At 53.2% G+C, this 13,388-nt stretch overlaps 1 long non-coding RNA gene across 10 annotated transcripts in view; it reads right to left on the bottom strand.

Moving 5' to 3' along the window:
• LOC104913676 (uncharacterized) overlaps positions 1–13,388 on the bottom strand; it is a 92,624-nt gene that overhangs the window by 68,403 nt on the left and 10,833 nt on the right. For 9 of the 10 annotated variants that reach the window (XR_014887351.1, XR_014887340.1, XR_014887341.1 and 6 more), the window contains exons 4-5: positions 3,537–13,370; positions 1,145–2,694 (exon numbers count right to left, since the gene is read on the bottom strand). The exons of the other annotated variant lie outside the window; for it this stretch is intronic. This is a non-coding gene — a long non-coding RNA (uncharacterized LOC104913676). The remainder of the gene's footprint in view (positions 1–1,144; positions 2,695–3,536; positions 13,371–13,388) is intronic. 10 annotated transcript variants of the gene reach the window in all.

Here is a 13,388-nt window from a genome sequence, read left to right as displayed (position 1 = left end):
AGGTGACAGGAGGTGGCACATGTGGGACAAAGCCCTTCCCAAGGGGCCACGGTGCAGTGCAGGGATGAGTGTGAGGAGAAAGGATGCTCAGACCCCACCTGTTCTATGCACAGGACAGAGGGGCAGGGTGGTCACCCCAAAGCAGGGCTGAGGGCACAAATGATAATTCCATCCCTGCTTTCCCCCCTGTACACATTCCCAGCTCCTTTTTTGAGGGCACATTCCTACATTCCTATCCCCTTCCCCACATCATCCTCAGTCACGCTCCCTTCTTTAAGCATCCAGCTTCCTCCCACCCACCTATTTTTAAACCCAGCCAAGCCAGAGCAGGGGCCCAGATCTCCTCTTTTATTTTTTTCCTGGGGGCTGTGATTTGGGGCAAGACGGGGAACAGAAGCACCTGCTGAGCTCCCGTGGAGCGCCGGCAGCCGGAGCAGAGCGAGGGCGGGAGAGCAGCTCCCCTTGCAAAGTCTGTCCTGTGCTGTCTAATAACACAAGGTGTCATTGTATACCCAAATCAGTGCCTGGAGCTTTATTTATAACAACTGAAACACAAAACCCAGCAGGCCAGAAGCGGCGGAGGGAGCGGGAGAGCAGAGAGGGCAGGGAAGCAGCCGGGCGAAATCTCCTGATTTAGTGGGATTTGCCTTGAGATTTTAAAGCTGGATTGAAGCAGGGAGGATGTGAGGGGCCACGGGTGGAAGAAGGAGAGATGGGAAGGAGGGAAGAGCAAGCTGGCGCTGTGCTGTGGCTGCAGCAGGGGCCATGGGAGTGCTTTGATTGCAGCCCCCACCACCCAGCAGAGGGAGATGGGGACCCAGCTCCCCTGGGACTCCTGTGCTTTTACAGCTATGCTTCTTTAAAGGCCGCTTTGGGCCCTTACCCCAGGAAGAGCACTGCAACTGGTTCCAGAGGTCTCCCTCTCACCCTGGAACAGCCTTCACACCAGTTCTATCTGCAAACTTGGTAGGATCCACCAAAGAAGGACTCACCCAGCCCAGAAGGCAGCAGTCCCAGCGCCGCCTCAGACTCAGCCCCAGCACCCACGGCTTGCACGACCCCTCTGCTGTGTGCCCTGACCTCCTGCTGAACTCGGTGGGAGCAGAGGCGGCTCAGCACCCAAAGGTTCCAACCCTGCACTTACAGCATGGGGAGATGCGCTCGCGTCGGGTGGGTCCAGATGTTATCAGCACCCCCAGCAGCTGGCTTGTCTGCTCCCTCGTGCCGGAGGCTCCTGCTGCCTGCGACCGCGTTGGTGGAACAGCTCTCGTGCTCTCCTTCATGGCTCCCGGGCAAAGCCTGGCAGCTTCACCCAAACTCTTTTTCCCCAGCGGCTGCCAAGCATTGTACTGAGCGGGTGAGGTGGGAGCATTTGTCTCCCATTCTTCTGAGTCAGGGTGGAGGTGGGAGGGAAACAGTAAACAGCTGGAGGGGGGAAAGGGGAAGGTAACTTGGTAGGAGCTGCAGCTAGGGATGCCGCTTGGTGTTCACCTCCCGTGCAGACAGATATTTAAATAACCAGGTGCAAAAGCCACTGAAAGTTCAGACTGAGTCAGAGCTTCAAAATTTGACCCATTAACAGGTGAGAGAATGAATAGGCTCATTAAGAGATAAAGCTGAATCTTTTCTTGCAGCTTCTCTTGCAACAAAGGCACCTCTGGTCCAGCTCTGGTCCTGCTGGAGTCAATGGGAGCTGTGTTCCTTGCAACAAGACACAGCCAAGCTACAAGAGAAATTCATAACCAGCACGGGAAACAACTCCCGGCAACTTGACCAAGACTTTAAAACCTCCCTCTCCTCCTACTTCTTCCCAGTATTGGTCTCAGACATTCCCTGACTCCATCTGATGTTCTCTCACTCGTTCTCTCACCCAATGGCAGCAGCCAGCATTGGCCCCACCAGGCTGCCTGCAGAATTCCACTTGCAAAACTGTTGCTCTGCAAATGTGCAAGTAAACTCTGTGAAACAGGCATGTCTGGAATCAGACATTGGCTGGAGAGTAAAATGAGCGTGCCTTCAAACCAGCCTCCACATTTAGCCACGCTGCTGCGCACAGAGCAGCAAAACAAACACTTGGCTTGTTGCACATCCCAGTCGGCACTGGGCTGCTGGTCCTCTCCTCCCCTACAGCAGTGGGGAAAACTGGACAGGACACTCATGGTCCTGGCTGTGTTGGCAATATGAAAACGAGAGCTGTTTTGGGGAACTGCAGGACCTCAGGACATGCAGGTCTGCCCCACAGGGGCAGTTTCTCAACGCAGACAGGCAGAGTGAGCAATGCATCAATCCCACATCAAGTCAAGGGGCTGGACCTTGGGACCCCTCAGCCCACACAAAGGCATCATCATTGTTGCAGAACAGGGCTCAGAAAGGTTGAGCATTACTGGAAATTTCTGGTATTCAGGTTATTTCAGAAGGCTTTGTCCTATACAGGAGGGCAGGATTTTTCTTTGTAAGTCTTTGTGTACAGGAAAAAATATCTCCTTTCAATCTCTGAGCTTGCCATCCCATGTCCATGTCCCACCAGAGTAAACCACTGTGCAGAGTCTTTTCTGAGATGAGTTTTTACTCCATTTTGCTTTCCTGAGAAGGCTGGGCTCTATTGGCAGGTGGGCAGTACGAAGGCAGATCCCCATGTGAGATCACAGCTCTGCTGCCACCATCTCACAGCTGTTTCCCAGTTCCATGCAGTACCTGTGAGAAACACCAGATCCAGAGGGTGTTGCTTCCCCAGGACAATTTGGCTGTGTTCAAACCGCGACCTCCAGGAACCAGATTAATTACAGAGATGTTGAGCATGACTTTGTCTGCAGGGGCAAGTCATGTTTGACATCCCTGCCAGCTGGTTTCAGGGCTGGAGCATGAGAGCAACCTGAAGATTTCTCCCTGTGCTGTTTACCAGCACAACTCATTGACAGTGCAGGTTTTGGGGAGAACAGCCTGCAGCAAAGCCTCAGCAAGCAAAGCCTCACACCTGAGCAGCCACACACTGGGCAGAGAGAAGCTGCATTGCAGTGCCGCGCTGACACACAGCATTTGAAGCAGTTGCCATTAAGCAATGACCAAGTTTCATGGAGCATCCAAGCAGGGGATGGCTTAACCTATTTTTTTTAACACAGTTCAGGAGATCTCCTTAGAGAAAGGTAGCGCGTCTCACACATGAAACAGCATGTTCCCCATCCTGATCCACTGATTTTAGCTAGCATGCAAAAACCTGATATGGTTTCTCACCTGCTGACGGGTCCAGACTGTGGGAGGATCATACAGTCTGTTCCACAGTCCCAGATGGCCCTAAAAGCCAGAGCAGGGGTTCCCCAAAGGGGCAGCCTCCCTACCCCCCTGCACTTGGCTGCCTGCTGCCCACCTCCTCCCACTGTAGGGCTCTGCCTCCAGAACTCAGAAACAAAACAACAAAAAGACAAACTGAACTTTGAGGCCAAAAAGGGTTTTGAAGCAAAAGGGAAGGGGGTTGGGTAAGGAAGGAATCTGAAGTTGTCTCACTTGGAAATACCCGAGCGCTTCAGAAATGTACGTACATGTTTGACTTCCTGCTGTCTTTCCAGGAAACTGCTTGGGAACAGCAAAGTGACACCAAAAGGAGCCCAATGACATTTCCCTGCACAAAGTAAAAACAGTCTTGAGCTTAATGCAAATAGGCCCATGTGTAAAATATTCCCCTCCTTGGAGGTAGGTGCTGTGGGGTTTGGAGCTCCATGCAGACAAGTGGGGCGAGAGAGGTTTGAGATACAAACCAATCCAGCACTTTTGCCCTTTGGATGACTTCAAAACCAATCTGTAAACTTTCTCCATGGTATTTCAAACACTCCTAAGGACACAGACTAAAACTGGGTTTCATTTTGTTCAACAGAAGTGACCGTGACGTTTTCACGACAAGGAAAATAAATCGGAGGGGATAATCTTATTTTTCAATAAAGGTTGTGTACTTTTCAGGAAACCAGGCTTCTTCCCAAGCTGCTCCCATGCACACAGAAGAACTGCAATCAGCTCTGAGAAAGAATGCTCCTGCCACACATCTCACAGGGACCAGTCTGGGTCCTGCTGATGAGATGCCCAAACCAGGAGCAGTCCTGGCCCTTCTCATCCAGCCTCAGTAGAGCAAAACCTTTGCTGCTGCAAAAGGTGACTTATAGGTGGTTGGGTTGGAAGGTACATAGAGATCATTTTGTTCCAACCCCAGTGGGTGGCAACCAGTCACCAGGTCATGTTGCCCAGGGCCCCATGCAGACTGGTCTTGAGCATTTCCAGGGATGGGGCATCCATAGAATCATAAAACTGAACCACAGAATCATTCAGGTTGAAAAAGATCCCCAAGTCCAACCCCAATCCACCCCCCATGGCCACTGACATATCCCTCAGTGCCACATCTCCACTGGAACACCTCCTGGACAGTGACTCTACCACTTCCTAGGCAGCTGTGCCAGTGCATCACTGCTCCTTCTGAGAAGATATTTTTTAATAACCAACACAAGGATAGCACAATGTGAGGCCATCACCTCTCATCCTGTTGCCATCCCCTGCGAGCAGAGGCCAACCCCACCTCACCACAACCTCCCTTCAGGGACTGCAGGGAGCGACGATGTCTCCCCACAACCTCTTCTCCACTCTGAACCATCCCAATGCCCTCAGCTGCTCCCACAGCGCTGTGCTCGGACCGACACAGCTCCATGCCCATCTCTGGACACGCTCTGGAGCCTCAATGTCTTCCTTGCAGTGAGGAGCCCAGAACTGAACACAGCACTAAAGAGCAGCCAAGAGATCACCCAGTTCCAACTCCAGTGGGTGGCTGGTTGTCCCACACCAGCTCAGGCTCCCGGGCCCCATCCAGCCTGGCCTTGAGCACCTCCAGGGATGGAGCGTCCACAACCTCTCTGTGCAACTTGCTAATCCTCCAAGGTCTCCCTTCTATGATGTATAAGAGGAAGGCAATATCAAAACTATGGACATGACGCCTCAATCCCTAAAACTGCTGACTCAGTCCAGGACCGGCTCAGCTCAAGTCCTGCTGCCCTATGCCCACAGCAACCGGCCCTCTCCCACACATCCCCCTCCGATCCACCCGGCACTCCTCCTGCTGCCTGCACAAAATGGCGGATGGAGCAGACAGGCCAGGTGGCTGTGAAGCGTGCCAAGCAGCTCTGCCTCACCTGCATCGACTTGTTGAGGGGAAGCCGTGTCTGCCCTTTCTTGTCGGGCTTTCATCTGCCTGGGGAGAAGGGAGAAAAGGGAACGGGGAAGGGTAAACACGGCTGAGGCAGCTGCAAGTCCCAGCAGCTGAAGGGCTGAGCAGGTGATTCAGAGCGCGGGGCCTGCAGACACCCTGCCTGCTGCTCCCAGCGCCGTCCTGCTGCATCAGTGCAGCCCTACCAGCCCCCCTGCCCAGCTGTGCCACCGACCCATCGCCGGGCACAGAGAGGAGCCTGGCTCAGCCAGGCAGAATCTCACATCCTTCCATACCTCCATCAACCTATCCACAACCCAAAAGAAAGGAAAGATCTTGGTGAATTCGGGGGGGGAAAAAAAAGACCGTTTTGCCCCTAAAAGGGACTGAAGGGTTTTGGTATGAGAGTATACAACTTTCTGTATACAGCACTAAATGACCAAGCTGCCACATGGAGGTTGGCCAGGGGAGCAGGCAGCGATGCTGGGATGGGTGACCCCAGCGAGGTGCTCCAGCACAGAGCAGGAAGACAAGCATGGGGTAGGCAGGAGGAAAGGGCCAGATAGACAGGGACTGCCTCAAAACTAGGCTACAGTTCCAGAGAAGCCACGCGACGTCTCCCCAGGCACCGCCGCCTCTCCCACGCACAATGAGGGACAGGAGCCGGGCCGGCCCCACACGCCATGCTTGCCCCATGCCACCCACACAGCCCCAGCAGCCGCCAGCCCCACGGGCAGGGCTGGACAGGCAGCTCAAGCCCCGGTGCAAGTAATTATACAATCGTAGAATTGCTTGGATTGGAAGGGAGAGCTGCTGGGCTCACACCCACTCTCCATCCATCCTCCTCAGCTGCCACTGGGGGCAGAGGGTTAGTGATGGCAGGGTACAGTTTCTTGGCTTTTGGCGGACTTTCTGGCTGCTGGGTGCAGCCAGAACACTGCAAATGCTTTCCCCTGCCTGCCTGCCCCCTCCTCTGCATGCAGGGCATGGCTGTAAGCACTGCAGTCCCGCGTCTGCCAGAGCCTCAGCCCCAGGGAGATGGGCAAGCCAGTCCAACCAGGTGAGGAGCCACACTCAGCTGGGAAGCACGGGGAGACCTGTGCTCCCAGTTACCTCCCAAGCAGGTCAGGACGAGGGCCCTTCATCTCCCAAGCCTTTGGCCTAGTTATTTTCATTCCTGTCCCCACACACCCTGCCCGTAACAGCAGGGATCGAGATGCCTATTACACTACAAGAGGCGCTGCCCTGTCTGCCAGGAGTTTAGATGTGAAGCGGCCAAATGAGAAAGAAAGGGTTCTGAGAGGCCAACCTACAACCATAGAATGGCTTGGGTTGGAAGGGAACTCAAAGATCATCTAGTTCCAATCTCTGGCACTGAGTCTGATCCCATAGGTTCCATGCATATTTCATAGAATCACTCAAGATGAAAGAGACCCCTCAAATTCCCAAGTCCAACCCCAACCCACCCCACCTTGCCCACTGATACATCCCTCAGTGCCACATCCCCACAGCTCTGGGACACCTCCAGAGATGGTGACCCCACCACTCTCTGGGCAACTGTGCCAGCACAGCACTGCACTGAGAAGAAACGTTCCCTAATAACCAACCTGAATTTGAGGCAGAGCAGATGAGAGGATGGCAAGTCCCAACTGCAGATGAATACACCAGGCTGGGTTTGCACCTACACACGCTGTGCTCAGATGGTGCTTGCGTCCATCAGCAGGAGAAGGCTCTGTTGGGCAAAAACTATCCCCAAAAAAGTCACATCCATTCCCAGCTGGCACTTTTGGTGCCCCAGCTGGCACCTGCATGTGGTGAGGACTGAACATGCCTCCAACTTTTAACCTAACCAACAAAAGAGGGATATGCAGGAGCAAAGAGGAAACCTGTGTGTGTGTAGGGAGGGAAATATCAGAATAAAAAGTACCAAAAGAATGAAACAAGAGGAAAAAAGGGCTGGGGAAAAGAAAAATGTGGGTAGAAATAGTCAGCCTGGCAGCAGTTACAACTTCCTTGTGTTCAGATCCCCGTTTCGACGGCTGGAGATGCTACAACAAATGTCACCTTCATGTGAGCGCCAGAACTGCAGTTTTCTCATCTATTTTTTTTTTTTTCTCCCCACCCTTTTTATTCCTTTTTGAAACCTGTTCAGAGCATAACCTGTTGGGGGCAACCCTGGTAACCAGCACAAGCCGAGTTTTTCTCGTCGCGTTCCCTCTCCCCTCCTCTCTTTGTCCTGCTCTGCCACACACCGATCCCTGTCAAGTTTCTGGCTGATCCGGAGGGAGATGCCGGTCCTGCCAGCTCCAGCATCCAACTGCTCTTCCCAGAGCCCAGGAGCTGCAGTAACCATGGAAACTGCATCCAACGCGCAGGCTCCGCTGGGGGGGCACGAAAGGATGCTCAGACGCACACAAGGGGCAGGTAGGGAGCAGGCAGGGCTCCACCAAACCACCCCCAAATTGGGGACAGCACGGGGCGGAGGGAGATGCAGCAATGCAGGAGGTGTTTGGCTGCAGGCTGAGCGCTGGCTGGCGGAGCTGACAGTGCATTTTACAGCGCGCGGGGAGAGCGGTGAGGTAATTGGGAGGATTCTGTTGCAAAGCTTTGTCTTGCTCTGCCCTGCGCTTTAGCTGCACGCGAGATGGGTACCCGAGGCTCCTGCTGGCCCGAGAAGTAATCAGTCATTAATCCTTCGGCTCTTTTTGCACCATGAATATAAACAGGCCAAATCCCATCCCCGGCTGTGCTGGTGAGAGTCTTTATGTTGATGGCATTGGCAGCAACACACATACCTCCAAGGGCAAGATTTGGACCAGCACAGGCAGTTAATGAGCTGATCCAAACCTTGCATTAATTCTGCACATCTCCCGACGCGGACACAGCCCCATTCAGGCAGCACCATTCAGAACAGGCTCCAACCGAGACCACCTCTTCAGACACCTCACACTGAGCCCTTAAATCCACACACAGATACAAAAGAGGTGTGATTTTCAGATGCACTGGGCACAGCAGATGCTTGGTGTCTGCAAGAGCCAGACAGCACCCACTGCTGTGCCAGGAAAGCGGATCGGAGGGGACTCAACACAGGAGAAAGGGGAAACACTACCTGCGGGCACAGCCCACAGACACAGAGGAGCCTGACATTAGGAACCAGGGTGGCACAGGGAAATAGAAAATGGGTACAGTGGGGACAGCTTAGCAGCTCCACCAGTTATTGGGCGCATTGCTTGTCCCCTTCACCTGCTCAGCACTCCAGCACTGAGTCACAGCGCTGGCCTCACTGGGGTTCCCAGTCTGCAGGGAAGTGTATGGACCTACAGGAAGGTGGGGGGATAAAAATACCAATACTTCTGCACCATTTTAGCACAGAAAACAAAACAAAACAAAAAAAAACAACAAAAATAACTCTGCACAACTGCCAGCCCCTCCTCTTTCATTTCCTCCCCCCAGCCCCACTCCAAGACATAAATACTCCACGCAAACCCCACACGCAAACAAGCTGCGACCTCTGGATAAAGAGGCTCAGCCTCCAAATGGCCGCACCACTCCTATTTTGGGCTCTGACTCTGCTGGAGTGGAACAAGCACAGCTCAGCTGGCCTTCCCATCCGCAGCCCACAGTCAGCCGAGCCCCCAGCTCCAGCCCTCAATGGCCCCATTGTTTGGGGCTGGGAGCTGCTGGGCTGTCCTGTCTGGCTCCCCAACATCCGGCAGGGCACGGGGGGACTGAGGGCCCTACAGCCTCTGATCAGGAGGGAAAAGAGAGGAGGGAGCTGCCCCAGCAAGGCAGAGCTGGTTGGGATCCCCTCCAATGAGGCACCGGGGAATTGAGCCCTTCTCTCTCACTCCAGAGATAGGGCTTAAAATCTCCCCTCTCCCCCAGCAGGCTCCTTTTGACTTGCTGAACTGAGGAGCAAACACAATCACTCCCAGCTCCAAAAAAGAGCCAGAGATTGCAGGATATGCACAAACCCCACAAGCCACCAGGAACAGGTCCCAGTTCAGGCTGGCATCCAGGCAGACACACTTGAGTGGATCGCAGATCGCCAGGAGATAGCGGCACCCAGGGAACACTCAGAGATGGGCCAGCCCTCCCACAGCTCAGCATCCCACCAGCTTGGCTGTGCCAAAAATCAGAGCCCTTGAGATATGGTGCCGAGCTGCTCCATCATCCCCTGCCCAGGCTCTGCTTGACACACAGCAGCCTCCACCTGCAGCTGAAATTTTCCAACAGATCGACATCAGTGCTACTTTTGAAAGTGCTAAGAGTTTCCCCCTGAAAAATGCAAGGGTTGAAACAATGCCCTTCCTCATGCAGCATCCTCAGCACCACCTTGGGTGGTGTTCCCTCCTCAAACACCACCCAAGAAAAGAGTTAGAGAACAAAGAAGCCCAAAAAGCAACCTAAGTTTTACAAGTCACTGTCATTGCTGGGCCAGAAGGGCTGAAAACGCCTTGGGAGCAGCAGTGGGACATCGCTTCCAATATCAGCATGGTAGCCATAAGGGCCTGTGTCCTTTCTTGTATCGCATCATTGAGACCCATTTTGTTCCTGCTGCCATCACTGCAACATCCCAGCAGAGCCACTCTGATTAATTGCCTAGAGAGGTGATGGGTGCCCCGTCTCTGCAGACACCCGAGGTCAGAGCTGGACGGGGCTCTGAGCACCTGGTGGAGCTGTGGGTGCCTCTGTTCACTGCAGGGAATTGGACCAGATGGCCTTTAAGGGTCCCTTCCCACTGAAATGATTCTGTGATCCTATGATTTAGCTATAGCAGTTGGGGTAATTCCCTGCCAACCCCACAGGCAGCGCTGGGGTTGCCACATCCACCACATCCCACCCACACCAGCCCCGTGCGGCAGTGTAGCACTTGACCTGGTGAGCGATGCTTAGCAATACGAGACATGCCTGCTTTTTGCACAGCTCGTTTTTCTCTCCTGCATGAGAATAGCTTTGCTGGCAGCGCCGGGAGCCCACGCGCAGGAACAGCTTGCTGTTTGTACTCGGAGCACTGAAGTAGCAGAGCAGCCTGGTGTGGATGAGCCCTGCTCTGCTTCCTGCTGTAGACAACGTTATTGGTGTTTAGGCAACGCTTGCCCCGGTGTGAGGCTGGGCAGCCCTGAGCAGAGAGCAGTAATGCAGAGTCCTCAGGGTTTTTTTGGATTCTCTCTCCAACACATGCACACAGGCGCCTATGGGGGTGGGGAGGCCCAGGCTGCACTGATTTATTGGAGGAAATACAACTTTAAACCCATTCCCCCTCCCAGCAACTCTGCAGCTTTTCAGACGCAACATTAGCAGCTCTTGTGCTATCCACGCAGATTGTCAGCTGCTCCTAGATCCCAAATGAAGGACGCAGCCAAGCTGTCCCCAGGTCCAACTACAGCTGACAAGCAGCTCCAAAAAAGGGAGCACATTCCTCTGCCTGGGCCAGACTTCATGGAGCACAACTTATCGGCACAACACAGAGAGGGTCACACACACAGCCTTCACTGTTCCACCTCTCCTTGCACTCCCTCAGTATCTGCTCCCCACTTTGTAAGTATCTCTTCAAAGGATGACAAGAAAAAAAAAAAAACAAGCAAAAACCTAACTGGACTTTCTCCTTTGGAATCTTTTCTTGCAGGATTTCTCCTCTTGTTTGCCCAACACTTCCCTGTGCCACATGTGCATCTTCCATTTGGGTCACTTAGCAATTGGTTTTCTTCCCCTTGTCTTGATCTCCTGTATCTTTTAGTCTGCCAGTTACTAATGGATCTACTCACAGAGGAGGATCTAGCAGCTCAAGTCCTGGAAGAGCCCTGTGATGGGCTTTGCAAGCTCAGGTGATGCTTTGGTGAAGCAGGTTTTATGGGCAAAATTGCCCATGTTCTCCCCCTTGTTCTGCTGTAGAGAGAAGCAGAAACCCTCTGGTTGCCCTCCGTGCTGTCAGCCCCAGCTCTGAGTGCTTGGGGTGTCCCAGATGTCATATTCAAGCATCCAGAGCTTTAGCAGCAGAGAGCTGCATGTGCCATTTGCATGCCTTCTCCAAGTGGTTTCAGCCTGCAAACAATGCCACATCCAGCTGCGAGAATCCCGTGCCAGATCCCTGTGCTGATAGCTCCAGTAGATGATTCACCAAAGAAGTATTCAACCCAGGATCTCCCCGTCCAGAGGGAATACCCAGCGATCTGATCTCTCCAGCACTATATTTTACTCAGCACTTAACACTGGCAGAACACTCGATAGGGCCCACGGGGATTTCTCTATCTGCTAATCCACTGCCTCTTCTCTCCATTCCTCTCCAAGTTTTCATTGTTGCTTTGGATTTGACTTCACTTCTTTTAAGGTATGAGGCTGATACATATCTCTGTAGAACTTCTAAACCTACTGACCCACTTCCAGCCAAGTTTATGGGGGCAGGTGGAGACATCAGAGATAACATTCCTGCAGCCACAGAGCGCGGCGGTGGGGCAGGCTGGGTGCACTTTGCTTAGACATCGTGCACAGATGCTGCCATTTTCCCCAACCACAGGGAAACAAAGCAAAACAGGCTTCAGAATGGGAGCTTATGGCTTCAAATCCAGCTGGTAGACAAGGCCAGCAGAGCATCTCCAGTGTGACTGCAATCCCCGCAGACATGCACTGCGCCTCGCCATGGGTGCTCTCCCAAGTGAACCGAAAGGACCACAAACTGCAGAGCTAATGAGCCCCAGGTAAAGAGCAGGAGAGAGCAAGGATGCTGCAAATATCTCATGTTCCTTCAGGAGCAGGGCAATGTCCCCCAGGGATGCTGGGAAAGTGACCATGGCCCACAGTGCAGAACAGGGCTCCTGCCAACAGAGCTGGGGCAGCGATCCCCCACACAGCATCCTGGGGCTGCAGCATCTCCGAGGAGCACCAGCACACCCCTCCCTTCACAACACGCCTCTTGCTGTGGCCAATCTCCCCGTTTAGAAGACGGCAGAAACAATTTCAGGTGCCTGATTGCTACACTGAAGGCTGCAAAGAAAAAAATAATCATCTTTCCTTGCAGAACGCCTGGAGAAGCCCTGAAACACAAGATTAAGGATTCAACATCACCCCATCAATTTCTCTCCCTCAGCAGCTCCTCCAGTCACCCTCCCGCACAGGAACAGGGCAGGAGAGGACACATCCCAGCCTGGAAGTGCCCCACACAGCATCACAGACACACAACCACTTTGCACCGTCCTGGTGCAGGACGTCCCATTTCATTAGGGACAGTTCAGTGTGCCTGCTCACCCCACTGGTTGCTCAATTTGCACTGCGTGCCCTGACACAACAATGGGAATCCATGCCAGAAGAGCTGCGCTATGATCTGATCAGCCTGTTTGATATGGCAGTGCCTGATTCAATGCCTATTGAAATCAAAGGCCCATTGATCTCATCAGGCACCAAATCTCAGCCCCGCTCCCTCCAGCTGAGCACAACCATCCCATTGCCACCAGCTGCTCTAGCAGGTTGGGCCACCACTAAATAATTAGAAGGCGTAACGCTGGATTTAACCAGTGCACCAACACTGCTTTTTCTTAACAGTTGTGAATAATTTCCCCTGGCTTTGGAATTCCATTGCAGAGGGAGTTCAATGCTATTCAAAGCTTCAGGAGCCACTTATATCTGCAGATCTCAAAGCGCTGCAGAGACAGCGATGCACTGCACTGCAGGTCTCCTTGGAGAGAGAGGTGGAGCAAGAATTCATACAAAGGGGAAATGAAAGTACAGAGAGAATACTTTGGGTCTACCCCAAAAAGTCCCAGTGCCCAATCATCATCATACTCTCAGTGGATGCAAGAAGTAACTACCTTGAGGAGGAGAGCAGGAATCCAACCTGCTGCATCCAGGCTGCAATCAGAGGGGCTATTTACCTTTTTGCTTGTTCAGGAGCAGAGCCCCCTGTTAGTGGGCACATCAGTGCTTGGCTCTGTGGGACCAAAGGCTGAAAGGTGATGCAGGAAGGAAAGCACAAACCTGAGACTGCTCCATGCCATGCAAACAGCTCAGAATCATTGCTGGGAGCCTGATGTATTGTGGAGAGAAAGGGGACGTGGGATCCCAAACTCACAGTCCTCATGGAGATGTGTGAGGGGCAGCAGGAAGACATCCACCAGGACGGGCTCACTGCCAGCTTTGGCATCTGCCTGATCCCAGGAACCCCATTGGGTCAATAGCAGTCACTTCCCATCCCACTCTGCTGAGAGAAGGAAAA

This window comes from Meleagris gallopavo, chromosome 19, assembly GCF_905368555.1.
Source record: "Meleagris gallopavo chromosome 19, MGAL_WU_HG_1.1, whole genome shotgun sequence".
NCBI lineage: Eukaryota > Metazoa > Chordata > Aves > Galliformes > Phasianidae > Meleagris > Meleagris gallopavo.
Note: the sequence above shows the minus strand (reverse complement) of the source record. Positions and strands in the feature narration are given on the sequence as shown.